Source organism: Bufo gargarizans, chromosome 9 (assembly GCF_014858855.1).
Source record: "Bufo gargarizans isolate SCDJY-AF-19 chromosome 9, ASM1485885v1, whole genome shotgun sequence".
Classification (NCBI taxonomy): Eukaryota; Metazoa; Chordata; class Amphibia; order Anura; family Bufonidae; genus Bufo; species Bufo gargarizans.
The window spans coordinates 105,601,076-105,616,379 of NC_058088.1; positions in this window are offsets into that span (position 1 = coordinate 105,601,076).

Sequence of the window (15,304 nt, forward strand, 5' to 3'; positions counted from 1 at the left end):
ATCAATATTTGATGGAAGCAGGTATATCGCACCCCATAATCACTATTTTGTGGAAGCAGATATATCACACCCCTCAATCAGAATTTTGTGGAAGCAGGTATATCGTACCCCTCAATCAATATTTTGTGGAAGAAGGTATATTGCACCCCTCAATCAGTATTTTGTGGAAATAGGTATATAGAACACCTGAATCAATATTTGGTGGAAGCAGGTATATTTCACCCCTCAATTTGTATTTTGTAGAAACAGGTATATAGAATACCTGAATTAATATTTGGTGGAAGCAGGATATCGCACCCCTCAATCAGTATTTTGTGGAAGCAGGTATATCAGACCCCTTAATCAGTATTTTATGGAAGCATATATATTGCACCCCTCAATCTGTATTTTGTGGAAGCGGGTATATAGAACACCTGAATCAATATTTAATGGAAGCAGGTATATCACCCTCTTACTCTGTATTTTGTGGAAGCAGATATATCAAACCCCTTATGCAGTATTTTGCGGTAGTAGGTATATTGCACCCCTCAAACAGTATTTTGTAGAAATGGTTATATCCCACCCCTCAATCAGTATTTTGTGGAAACTGGTATATAGAACACTTGAATCAGTATTTTGTAGAAGCCGGTATATCAAATCCCTTAATCAGAATTTTGTGGAAGCAGGATATCGCACCCCTTAATCAGTATTTTGTGGAAGCAGGTATATCAAACCCCTAATTCAGTATTTTGTAGAAGCAGGTATATCCCCCCCCCCTTAATCAGTATTTTGTGGAAAATGGTATATAGAACTCCTGAATCAATATTTTGTGGAAGCAGGTATATAGAGCCCCTTAATCAGTATTTTGTGGATGCAGGATATCGCACCCCTTAATCAGTATTTTGTGGAAGCAGGCATATCAAACGCCTTAATCAGTATTTTGTGGCAGCAGGTATATCGCACGCCTTAATCTGTATTTTGTGGAAGCAGGAATATAGAACCCCTTAATCAGTATTTTGTAGAAGCAGGTATATAGAACCCCTTAAACAGTATTTTGTAGAAGCAGGTATATCCCACCTCTCAATCAGTATTTTGTTGAAACAGATATATAGAAGACCTGAATCAATATTTGGTGAAAGCAGGATATCGCCCCCCTCAATCAGTATTTTTTGGAAGCAGGTATATCAAATCCCTTAATCAATATTTTGTGGTAGCATGTATATCACACCCCTCAATCTGTATTTTGTGGTAGCAAGTATATCAAACCCCTTAATCAGTATTTTGTGGTAGCAGGTATATTGCACCCCTTAATCTGTATTTTGTGGAAGCAGGTATATAGGACCCTTCAATCAGTTTTTTGTAGAAGCAGATATATAGAACCCCTTAATCAGTATTTTGTAGAAGCAGGTAAATCCCACCCCTCAATCAGTATTTTGTAGAAACAGGTATATAGATTACCTGAATCAATATTTGGCGGAAACAGGATATTGCACCCCTTAAATCAGTATTTTGTGGTAGCATGTATATCACACCCCTCAATCTGTAATTTGTGGAAGCAGGTATATCAAACCTCTTTATCAGTATTTTGTGGAAGCAGGTATATCGCACTCCTCAATCAGTATTTTGTGGAAGCAGGAATATAGAACCCCTTAATCAGTATTTTGTAGAAGCAGGTATATCACACCCCTAAATCAGTATTTTGTGGAAACAGGTATATAGAACACCTGAATCAATATTTGATGGAAGCAGGTATATTGCACCTGGAATTTTGTGGAATTCGGTGTATCGCAGGCCTCAATCAGTATATTGTAGAAGCAGATGTATCGCAGTCCTCAATCAATATTTGTTGGAAGCAGGTATATATCGCACCCCATAATCAATATTTTGTAGAAGCAGGTATATAGAACCCCTTAATGAGTATTTTGTAGAAGCAGGATATCGCACCCCATAATCAGTATTTTGTGGAAGCAGGTATATCAAACCCCTTAATCAGTATTTTGTGGTAGCAGGCATATCACACCCCTTAATCTGTATTTTGTGGAAGCAGATATATAGAAACCCTTAATCAGTATTTTGTAGAAGCAGGTATATCCCCCCCTTAATCAGTATTTTGTGGAAACTGGTATATAGAACACCTGAATCAATATTTTGTGGAAGCAGGTATATAGAACCCCTTAATCGGTATTTTGTGGATGCAGGATATCCCACCCCTTAATCAGTATTTTGTGGAAGCAGGCATATCAAACGCCTTAATCAGTATTTTGTGGCAGCAGGTATATCGCACCCCTTAATCTGTATTTTGTGGAAGCAGGAATATAGAACCCCTTAAGGGTCCATTCACACGTCCGCAATTTCGTTCTGCTTTTTGCGGAACGGAATTGCGGAGCCATTCATTTCTATGGGGCAGCACGATGCTTCCGGGTCCGCAATTCCGAATCCGAAAATGATAGAACATGTCCTATTTTTGTCCGCAATTGCGGACAAGAAAAGGCATTTTCTATGAGAATGCCGGCAATGTGCGGTCCGCAAAATGCGGAACGCACATCGCCGATGTCCGTGTTTTGCGGATCCACGGATCCGCAAACCACACACGGACGTGTGAATGCAGCCTTATCAGTATTTTGTAGAAGCAGGTATATCGCACCCCTCAATCAGTATTTTATGGAAACATGTATATAGAACACCTGAATTAATATTTGGTGGAAGCAGATTTATCGCACCCCTTACTCAGTATTTTGTGGAAGCAGATTTATCGCACCCCTCAATCAGTATTTTGTGAAAGCAGGTATATAGAACTCCTTAATCAGCATTTTGTAGAAGCAGGTATATCCTCCCCTTAATCAGTATTTTGTGGAAACTGGTATATCATACACTTGAATCAATATTTTGTGGAAGCAGGATATCGCACCCCTCAATCGGTATTTTGTGGATGCAGATATAGCAAATCCCTTAATCAGTATTTGTGGAAGCAGGTATATCAAACCCCTCAATTAGTATTTTGTAGAATCAGGTATATTGCACCCCTCAATCAGTATTTTATGGAAACAGGTATATATAGACCACCTGAATCAATATGTGGTGGAAGCAGGTATATTGCAACCCTCAATTTGTATTTTGTGAAAGCAGGTATATCAAATTCCTTGATCAGTATTTTGTGGAGGCAGGTATATAGAACCCCTTAATCATTATTTTGTAGAAGCAAGTATATTGCACCCCTCAATCTGTATTTTGTAGATACAGGTATATAGAATACCTGAATCAATATTTGGTGGAAGCAGGTATATCGCACCCCTAAATCAGTATTTTGTGGAAGTAGGTATAAATAACCCCTTAATCAGTATTTTGTTGAAGCAGGTATACTGCACCCCTCTTTTTTTGGGCAACAGGTATATCACACTCGTTGCATAGTTGTTCCAATAATGCTTGTCGCTTGCTATACCTGCGGTATCACAGCAGAACCCCACAAAACTGCTGCACAATACAAATGCACTATGATATTCTTTCTAGGTTAGAAAGTATATTATAGGTATATCACACCCCTCAATCATTTTTTTTAGGTGCAACAGGTACTTCACACCAGTTGCAATTAGTTATTCCAATAGCGATTCTCCCTCTATATAGCTGCGGTATCGCAACAGAACTGCACACAACTGCTGCACAATACAAATGCACTATAATATACTTTCTATGTTAGAAACGTATATTATAAATAAATCAAACCTTTCAGTATATTACCTATTGATAGGACACCTATACCAGTCTTTAAAAGGACTTTTGTGGCCCTATAAGCTAGCCTTTGGTGTCCCTAGCAGCCTGTCCCTGCTCCACAAAGCAATCTCTCCCTACACTGGCAAAACACAGAATGTAACATTTCTGCCAGATAGAGTTCTTTTATAAGGTGGGGGTGTGTCCATGTGCTGAAACATTTCAATTGGCTGTCCTGCCCCACCTGATGGATGTGTCACGTGTCAAAGTTCAGCGCAATGCAAGATGAGATGGTGAATGCGAACATCGCCATATGTTTGGCGAATTGCGAACGAGCAAAGTTCGCCGCAAAACGACCTTTGAGGCGGGTATCCTAATTTATTATTTTAACTCGGTTCTAGAGACCTGATTAATAGGCAGCTGTGTCCCGGGAACATATGTCAGATTATCAGATAATATGGACTGCATCCTCGAGATGCCCTTGTATCTTTATAGGGTATATTGATGATTTGTGATTTTTCTGCTTCTTGATATTCATGGTGTTTTCTATATAACTTGTACACAGCAGTATCCAGTGGTCACCACTGGAAATAAAAAACAGCCTGGTTTAAGAGGCAATTGCAGCAGATCGGATCACCAGAGGTCTCGAGACAAAATGAGGCGCAGAATATACCATCTCCTGATTTTCACCAGTGACCCCTGCTAGAAGGTATTGGTCTTTAGAACCAAAAATAGCCCCAAATAAGGTAAGATCCTTGTTACAGGAGTCATAAAATGTAATATGATTTAAGACAGGAGCTCATACTAATAAAATAACAGATATTATGCCAAGTTTTGGTGACATCAGAGTGATGACACAGAATAATTTAGGGTTTAGATTCTCCATGAAGATGAGCAGAGCAGTGGCCATTAGCGGAAAATCACCCAAATCTCCTGATAAATGGCATATAAGTATAATAAAATTCTAACCGCCTGCAGTCACCACCCTGAGCAATGGCTCCCAGAATTATAGCTATGGAAGTGTGTAAGAAAGCAGGGATTTGACGATTTGTATCAGGAAAACTGAGCCCCAAATCCTATAAAGATATTTGAAAATAAATCAGCCCACAATTATAAAGGTGTATTCTGTTTATGTTGGATATAGCAGTGGGTCCCAGAACAAGAATAACAGCTATAGCAGTCAATGACAATGATACCTGTTGGTATTGATATTAGGAACATGCGCCCAAGTTTGATAAAGTTAAAGGGATTAGAGTGACCAGGAGTAAATTGTGTGTCACTTACATGTAATTTTCCGTTGTTCCATGTTCAGTCATAATTAGTTGTATTTTTTGTATCTTCAGATCACTGTGTAAGGACCAGCTCCTGGAATACTTTTCAGTTCACAGACATTTGAAATAAAAAGGTTTCATGGACTGTGATGACTACTTCCAGCCACCAGATGTTGCTGTGTCTTTAACAAAAGCAGCTGAAGTCTTGTTGGCTTTATGAAGAAGGAGGGGGGCAGGAAGCTCCAGAAGGACAGTATGTGTGTGTGCCCTGACAAGGAGAGAGGGTCTGTTCGCCACATGATGTTTTGCAGCTGCATTTCCATGCATTGGGACAGTCAAGCGTCTGCATCAGAAGCCAGAGGACATCTTCCTTCACCTACCGGACAAGACAAGCATCCATCCACCTCGTGGGAAAAGACTACACCACAGATACCTTCAGAACTGTGGGTTTGGCATCGGTGCCCATCTGCATTAGAGCATAGATCAGGCAACTTTAGCCAGAGCGTTGCAGCAGCGCGCCTCGTTTAGCAAAGTTAAAGGGAATCTGTCACCTGGTTTGAGCATATTAAAGTGTTACTACTGCCATGTACAATAAAATATATTTTTTCTTGCTGTAGTCTTCACGTTTTGTTTTATGGTTTAATTAGCGATAAAATCCACTTTTTATGTTATTCAAATGAGTGTCCAAGGTGCCCAGAGGGGTGTTATTATCCTATTCTAGAGCCCAGTAACTCCCCCCTACAGTCCCCAGCCCGCCTTCCTTTAGAGCCCAAGGACGCCTCTTCCAGCATAAGTAACTGCCCACACCCAAACTCTTTGCCGCCGCCCCTCTCCGCTATGTGATTATTTGGACTACGCTCACAGATTCCTTGCTCGGTGAAATCTCATGCAGGCGCAGTACCGCAGACTGCCTGCTCCTGCGCAATGTAGAAGCTCTTGATAGCAATAGCTTTAAATTTGTCACTGGGCTCGGCGCATGCTCGGCGCATGCCCAGTCACACATCTAAAACTGTTGCCCTCAGGAGCTTCTATATCGCACAGTCAGTCTACAAGACTACAGCAAGAAATAAGGTATTTTATTGTACATGGCAGTCGTAACACTTTAATATGCTTAAATCAGGTGACAGATTTCCTTTAAGACAGGATTATACTAGCGGAGTATAGCCTGGACTTGTATGTGTTTGCTGGTAGGAACGCATTTATTATATCCTGTTTCACGTAACCTGCCTGTAATCCCCTACGTAAACTTGTTAAAACAGTTTTTGCCATTTGTCGCTTGGGCCCCTGGCATATCGGCACATTACTGTTAATCTCATTTGCCGGCCATTATATCTTGTTGTGCAATAAAACCAGCATTTGTTTCAGTCTCTTCGTCTAATGTTCTGTATTTGAATCCTGCCTTGCAGTCCCTCCCCCACCAGACTGCTACAAGTGGCCCTGCGAGCAGGGTGCAGTCACAGAGATGGAGGCGGCCGAAGGCAATGTGCATGATGCTAATGTCAGTACCTCAGGCAATGGTGGAACCCCTGCAAGGGCCCTTCCTATGGGCATGCTGTTTAACTTGCTCCCCAAATTTGATGGCCAGAACATGTCACTGTCTCACTGGGTGAAAAGATAACAGAGCACTGGTAGGATTTACAATGTCAGCTCAGAGCTACAAGTAGAAATCCCTTTTGCTGCTCTACAGGGTGAAACCCGAAGAAATGTGTTCCTACAACCAGAAGTCACGCGCAATACGATGAAGGAAATCGTGCGATTCCTGGAAGAAATATAAGTTGAAACAGCTAGTGCAGGACACCTCCGGGCAAAGTAATTTTACCGGATTCAGCAGGAGGACAAAGGGGTCTCACAATATGCGATGGCGCTACAGGAAGTATTGGCCGAGGTACAGAAAAAAAAGACAGACAGAGTAACTGGCATGGGACCTGTAGACCGGATACTGTGGGAACAATTCATTCTGGGACTCAACAGCACTCCCCTGAAACAGGCTCTGCAGGAACGAGTCAGGGTGCACCCTACCCTAACCTTTTGACAAATATTAGCAGAGGCTGTGACACAGAGCAAAGAAGAAATTTATGCTTCCGGAGTGATACAGACCCAGATCGTCACACCCCTCGGGGTTACAAAGAATGAAGAGATCCTAGTCAGGGTGGTACAAGACTTACAGAGCTCTCTGAGTGCTATGTACGAAAAGTTGACGCACCTGGAAAAACAGATGGGGTCGTGCTATACCCCTGAGGCTGCCTTCCCGGCCCGACAACAAGCTTATCAGACGAACCCATGGGTTCCTAAACCAGAATATCCTCACCCTAATTTACCTTCTTACCAAGTTCCTCAATATCTTCCACGGAGGCCAGTCAATCAAGTCCTAAGGCCAACCCCCGCATGCAGACAAAGAAAAGGCTGTCAAGAGAAATAGTGTTGGCGGTGAACTGCAGTTAAACTTCCGGCCCCCGCAGTAGTGGGACGTACTGCAGGGGAGATGGAGAGCCAAGTTACCCAGCATGGCTCCGAACACCTAGTCGCAGGGTGTCCCACCATATGAGCTGAATTTGAAGGTGTTCCGGTCGACTGATCAGTGGATATCGGGTCACAGGTGACGACCATGCCTGAGTCATTCTTCAACCTGTTACTTTCAAGCGCTAGGCAAGCTAGAGCGAGAGACATTTGTCCGGGTTACAGCGGCTAATCAACAACAGATCCCTGTCACGGGAGTCATGTGGATGAATGTACGGCTATGTGGACAAGACGTTGTGAGAAAAGGTATCCTGCTGGTCCACGAGACGTTCAAAGAGGATGTACCAGTGATAATGGGCATGAACATTTTGCGAGAATTGGACCAGATCATGTTCACTAAACGGGGACCAGGTTATTGCAAACAAGCCATGCCGCAAGCCAGGCCTTTCAATGGTTGATCCGATTCTGTGGGACACAGAAGAGTGTCCCAGCACATCAATCCATGGGTACTATCCGAGTGTCGGGAAGAGCTACCCTCACCCCCCCTTCGAACCAGGAGAATGTACTGACACTGCCCGTGGGAACCTTCTGCAACCTCAAAGGTATGGAGATGATCATTGAACCGGTGGGCCTATGGGAGCTAGGCCAGGATGCCTTGGTGGCCCAGACACTGGCAGTGGTCCAGAATGGAAGAGTGACCATAAGAGCTGTGAATATGGGACATCTAGAAGTCTCCTTGACGCTGGGAGTGGAACTGACTCGTGTGTACCTACATCGGGGAGAAGTACTGAGTCGGAGAGAAGTGACTCTAGCTCCGGTAGGTGATGCTGTTTAGACCCTGGCAGTTACTGCCAGCACAGAAGAGGTGCCGACCCCAGAATGGAATGGGAGAACCAAATGGAGATAGATGTGAAGGCTCTCAGTTCAGACCACTTGCGAGCAGTTGAAACCATGCTGTAGGAGAATCAGGCTGCGTTTGCCCACCACGGCGATGACTTTGACTGCACAGATGCTATCATGCATGAGATACCGACGAGGGACACTCCTCCAATTCGGGAGAGATATCGGCAGATTCTGCTCAAGTTGTACCAGGAAGTGAAGATGCTGTTGAAACATATGATAGATTCTGGAGTGGTGCGGGGAAGCCAGAGCCCTTGGGCAGCCCCAGTGGTGCTTGTCAAGAAGAGGTGGGGGCAGTGGAAAAGGAGGAAGCAGCCAAAGTGTAAAAGAAGGATGGAGTAGGAGGAGGAGAAGAAGAGGCAGGCCTGCATGCAATCCGTGGCGATAACACCAAATCCACATGGGTGCCATGGTTACATGCTTGACTGCCGTCAGAAGCTACACCCAGTGGGCAGTAAAAGTTATGTACCTTCCCTGCCCGTGTTTACTAGACCACCAGATGTATCTTTGCACCGACACTATGTGCCAGAGATATTTTCAATTGCCGCTGAACGTGGTCATATAGCTCTGGGATGCCCTTCTGGGAGAAAAATTTACTTCCGGGGACCTTCCATTGCGGTGTGCCAATGGCCACAAATTTTCTAAAGGCCTCCGAGTCCACCAGCTTATATGGCAGTAGTTTGCGGGCTAGCAGTTCCCACAAGCCAGCAGTCAGCCGTTGGGCAAGAGGGTTCTCCAGCATCATCAACTTTTTATGCTCGAACATTTGGGCCACGGAAGCCTGCCTTCTGTCAGATGAACGCGACAACGTCACAGTGGAAGTTGGTGGAGGACAAATGAGAGGAGAGAGGAGAAGAGACAGGATGTGGAGCACATGGAGTGTGGCTTTGTGGGTTCTGATGGCGTTGCTCAAACTGGGCTCAGTGATGGGAAGCAAGGTGCCTTCTTAAGGCGGTCGTCCCAAGGTGAGTGTTGGGCTTACTGCAACTTATGCGTTGACTGAAGAGGCTGCAGATGGCAACACTATTGTCAGCAGCTGACAAATAAAAAAAAAGCCCACACTGCGGAGCCATTTGCTGGCGTCCTGGGAGCGCAAGATGTGACCATGCATGGTGGATGGCTCACTACAGATCCATTTGCAGTCTGCTTTTTGCCTCCTGTGTACTGTGAGTTCTGCTGCTCCGTCTCTCCCTCTGAACTCCCCTCCTCTTCCTCTCTTGTGGGCACCCACATGACATCTGGGGATATGGTGGTGGTGTTTTCGGATGTGCACAGCTCAGAGAGTGAGAAGGGGGCAGATACAGAGGATAAGGAGGGTGCAGAAGCGGAAGGCTGAGTGATCCACTCAACCGACTATGGTGCGTCCTTTGACGTAATCGCAGGCACCTTCTCCAATTTCCCACTTAGGCTCCGGCCTGGTGCAACTGCCCGACCCCTACCACCCCTGCAGAGCGGCCTGCCTCTTCTTCTGCCTGTCATTTACAAAATGACCCTGTGCCAAAGTCTCTAGAGAAGAGCAGTATTTGTGAAAGCAGGTATATTGCAGGCCTCAATCAGTATATCAGTATTTGGTTGAAGCTGGTATATCACACCCTTCAATCAGTATTTTGCAGAAGCAGGTATATAGAACCCCTTAATCAGTATTTTGTAGAAGCAGGTATATTGCACCCCTCAATCAGTATTTTGTGGAAACAGGTATATAGCACACCTGATTCAATATTTTGTGGAAGCAGGTATTATATAGCACCCCTCAATCTGTATTTTGTGGAAGCAGGTATATCACCCCCCCCCCCCCCATCAGTATTTTTTGGAAGCAGGTATATAGAACTTGTTAATCAGTATTTTATAGAAGCAGGTATATAGAACCCTTTATTCAGTATTTTGAAGAAGCAGGTATATCCCACCCCATAATCAGTATTTTGTGAAAACAGATATATCTAACCGCTCAATCAGTTTTTTGTGGAAGCCAGTGTATCGCAGGCCTCAATCAATATTTGGTGGCAGCAGGTATATCGTACCCCTCAATCAGTATTTTGTGGAAGCAGGTATATAGAACCCTTTATTCAGTATTTTGAAGAAACAGGTATATCCCACCCCATAATCAGTATTTTGTGAAAGCAGATATATCTAACCGCTCAATCAGTATTTTGTGGAAGCAGGTATATCGCACCTTTCAATCTGTATTTTGTTGAATAAGGTATATCAAACCTCTTAATCAGCATTTTGTGGAAGCAGGTATATCGCACCTTTCAATCTTTATTTTGTGGAAGCAGGGATATCGCACCCCTCAATCTGAATTTTGTGGAAGCAGGGATATTGCACCCCTCAATCAGTATTTTATGAAAGCAGGTATATAGAACCCCTTAATCAGTATTTTGTAGAAGCGGGTACATTGCACCCCTCAATCAGTATTTTGTGGAAACAGGTATATAGAACACCTGAATCAATATTTGGTGGAAGCAGGTATATCGCACCCCTCAATTTGTATTTGTGGAAGCAGGTATATTAAACCCCTTAATCAGTATTTTGTCGAAGCAGGTATATCGCACCTCTTAATCTGTATTTTGTCGAAGCAGGTATATCAAACCCCTTAATCAGTATTTTGTAGAAGCAGGTATATCGCACCCCTCAATCAGTATTTTGTGAAAACAGTTATATAGAACTCCTGAATCAATATTTGGGGATGCAGGTATATCGCACACCTCAATCACTATTTTGTGAAAGCCGATGTATCGCAGGCCTCAATCAATATTTGGTGGAAGCTGTTATATCACACCCCTCAATCAGTATTTTGTGGAAGCCGGTGTATCGCAGGCCTCAATAGTATTTTGTGGAAGCCGGTGTGTCGCATGCTTCAATCAATATTTAGTGGAAGCATATATATATCGCACCCCTCAATCAGTATTTTGTGGAAGCAGGTATACAGAACGCCTTACTCAGTATTTTGTAGAATCAGGTATATCCTACCCCCTTAATCAGTATTTTGTTGCTCACACTTACGTTGATAGCAGAGCACCACTGAAGTTCGTACTGCGACTGAGCTTCACAGTTCCCACTTCTGAGCTGGCTGGAGACGCTTGCAGTGCCGCCTCACCTCTCTACTAGATTTACAGGTATATAGAACACCTAAATCAATATTTGGTAGAAGCAGGTATATCAAACCCCTTTATCAGTATTTTGTGGAAGCAGGTATATCGCACCCCTCAATCTGTATTTTGTGGAAGCAGGTATATAGAAAACCTGAATCAATATTTGCTGGAAGCAGGTATATCGCACCCCTCAATCACTATTTTGTGGAAACAGGTATATCAAATCCCTTAATCAGTATTTTGTGGAAGCAGGTATAGCGCACCCCTCAATTTTCATTTTGCGGAACCAGGTATATCAAACCAACCCTTTAATGAGTATATTACCTGGCAGGACAATTGAGTTATATACACTCATGAATCTCACCTGATAATCATCTAGCCAGTCAGGAGAGACAACTTGCCACGTATCTAAATCTTAATACCTTATGGCCGGTTCTGGAAAAACCGAAGTTATTTCCCCGGAAATTATTACCTATTCATAGAGTAGCTATACAGGTTTGGTCAGCATTTAAGCATATACATGAGGTGCAGAATAATATCATAGAGACCCCTTATGGGATAAACCTATGTTTTCCTCCTTACTATCTCTACCAGATAACGCATTTCGGAAAAACCACGGGGTCATCACTTTAGGGGATCTATATAGTAATAGAATTTTTAATGATTTTGACTCTTTGAGTAGCAGATACGAGTTACCTAGAATAGCGTTTTATAAATTCCCACAACTCCACCATGCTGTGCCAACCCATTTCCACAATACCCCGGTTCTTATCTCAAATTTAACCATGATAGGAGTTATTCGCACTCAGGGCCCAAGAGGCTTCATTTCTGCACTATATACCCATCTTTTGAGTACTAAATTGAAAGGAATTCCGATCTTAGCAGTAACTAAGTGGCAGACTTTGATCCCGTATCTGTCAGAAGATGACATTCAGAATGTCTTAGAATCTCCAACACTGGTATCTCCTGCTATAAACTACAAATTTATACAAATATGTATGATACATCAGAGCTACTTATCCCCAGTTAGATTATGTAAAATGGGCAGGCTAATTTATTCTAGGTGCCATAGATGCACGATGGATAATGCTCATTTCTGGAATCTCCTTTGGGCATGCTCCTATGTACAAAAATCCTAGAAAGATGTGATAGCCTTACTTTCAAGCTTATTAAATTGTACACTCCCACTTCAACCGAAAGTATGCATTTTTGGTATTGTCCATGAGGCATTTTTTTCTCATCATGCCAGAGTATTCTTGAGAGAAACATTATTTTTAGCACGTAAAGCAATAGCCATCAGATGGATAGGAGATAGGCCACCCTCTTTGTCACAGTGGAGATTGCTAGTAAATACTATTATCCCATATGAGAACATAGTATATAAAAATAGAAAATGTGCACTTAAATTCCAAAAACTATATGGCATATGGTGCTCTTCTACACAAACATCATATTCTGTTCAGCGGTTAATGGATGCTCTACACACAGAGCTTGCTAGAAATACGTAATGTACTGAGTAAAATGGTAAATAAGAGTCCATTATGACATGTTTCTAACATCTTTATTGTCATTGATACAATGCATTGAAACGGTGCTGTATTTTTTTTTGTTATGTACCACAATATCATATACGGATACAATGTAATATACCCGATCTCAATGATTCAATAAAACAAATAAATAAATAAAAACGTAATCAGTATTTTGTGGAAGCAGGTATATTGCACCACTTAATCAGTATTTTGTGGAAGCAGGCATATAGAACCCGTTAATCAGTATTTTGTAGAAGCAAGTATATCCCACCCCCCAATCAGTATTTTGTGGAAACAGGTATATAGAAGACATGAATCAATATTTGGTAGAAGCAGGCGAGTAAGGTGTTGAGCATAGGCGAGTAAAGTGTTAATTTGCTGTTGGGGGAGGAGCCTTTGTGGGAATGTGTGTATATATATCCACACAGTATAAGCTTGCTAATTATAGCTTGCGGCTTTTCCAAGACTGCTTTACCAAGAGCTGATCTACAAGAGCATTGGAGGTAATATGGAGGTGGATACAATCTAAACAAGCAAGATTTGTTTGTTTAAAATCTTTCCCCTCTTTACAATGGCAGACCTGGTTCTGTGCAGGAATTGTTGTGCTTTTATTTCAGGTTCCACTCTTCAGAGGTTTGGATACTGTCTGATCTGTAGACAGCTCTCCATAATGCAGCAGGAAATTACCTTTTTTAAATATGAGATTTTTAAATTAACCACTAAACAAACTCAGGCTGAGAACATTGCAATGCCACTGCCACAGAGGCCCCCTAGAAATGGAAGATGGGTTACTTTAGGTTCTGGTAGACTGAGGATTGTGGATAGAAGGCATGTCCCACAGTCTGTGGCTCTCCATAATTCATTTGCAGCACTTTCAGAATGCAAGAACAACATGGAGGTTGGCTCAAGCACAGTGGGTGAGAAACAATCATCTCCCATGCCTAAAGTATGTAAGACTGCAGCCAAAGACAAAAAGGAGACAGTGAGGATTGATAGTAAGCAGCTGTTGGTGGGCAATTCCATCATAAGAGGTGTGAAGTTTGAGGAGAATGGTGTTGTGAGATGTCTCATTGGTGCTACCGCTAGCAGGGATAGACGACGGATCCTTAATATTGTTAGGCAAGCAAAGCAGGAAAGGGAAGTGGATGTTATTCTCCATCTTGGGACAAACAATCTGGCTTGCAATGAGGTTTCAAAGGTGAAAGAAGCTTTCCACACACTTGGAAAGGATATACGGGAGGTTGCATCAACTGGTTCATTCTCTGCAGTTTTGCCTGTGCATAACCTTCAGCATGACAGGAAGATGCACATTAAGGAATTCAAAGTATGGCTTGGGGAATGGTGTCTGAACCAAGGGTTTGGCTTTGTGTCTCATGTTAGCTCTTGTTGGAATGAAAATGAACTGTACAAGAAAGATGGTTTGCATCTTTCTCTCAAGGGAACAAATGTTCTCGGTTAACAGTTCCAAGTATTTGCTAAAAAGCATTTAAACTAGGAAAGGGGGGCAAAAGAGTGATAATCCAGCAGTCCAACTGCCCCCCGGAACAATGCCAGAAGAGGCCAGTAGCACAAAGGTTAAGAAATGACAAGCTCAGAGTCTTGTCTACAAATGCTCGCAGTCTAGGGAATAAGATCAATGAACTTGAGGCTATTTTGGCATCTGAGAATATAGATGTAGTGGCTGTTACTGATACGTGGTTCAAGGGGAGTAATGACTGGGATATATCAATACCAGGGTTCTCTCTATACAGGAAAGACAGAGAAGGCAAAAAGGGGGAGGGGTGGCCCTGTATGTGAAAGATAGCATAAAATCTAATTTGATACAAGTTAGCAAGAACAATTTAGAGTCAGTTTGGGTTACCTTGCAGCTTGATAATTATAAGGTAACTCGTGTAGGTGTGATATATAGACCACCTAGCCAAGTCAAAGAATTAGATGATCTACTAGTTGAGGAAATAGCTAAAATGACATTGAAGGGGGAAGTTATCATTATGGGAGAATTCAATCTTCCAGATGTAAACTGGAAAACCAAAATAGCTAGTTCTGCCAGGAGTACACATATTCTAAATTCCCTACTGGGATTATCTCTACAGCAAGTAGTGGAGGAGCCAACCCGGAAGGAGGCCATTTTAGATTTAGTATTCACAAATGGGAATTTGGTATCTGATATTACTGTAGGGGAAAGCTTGGGATCTAGTGATCACCAGTTAGTGTGGTTTACTATAAGTACAGTGACTGAGTCACACCACACAAAAACAAAAGTTTTAGATTTTAGAAAAACAGACTTTTCTAAAATTAGATTAGTGGTATACGAGTCCCTATCAGACTGGAACTGTTTCATTGGAGTCCAGGAGAAATGGGACTACTTAAA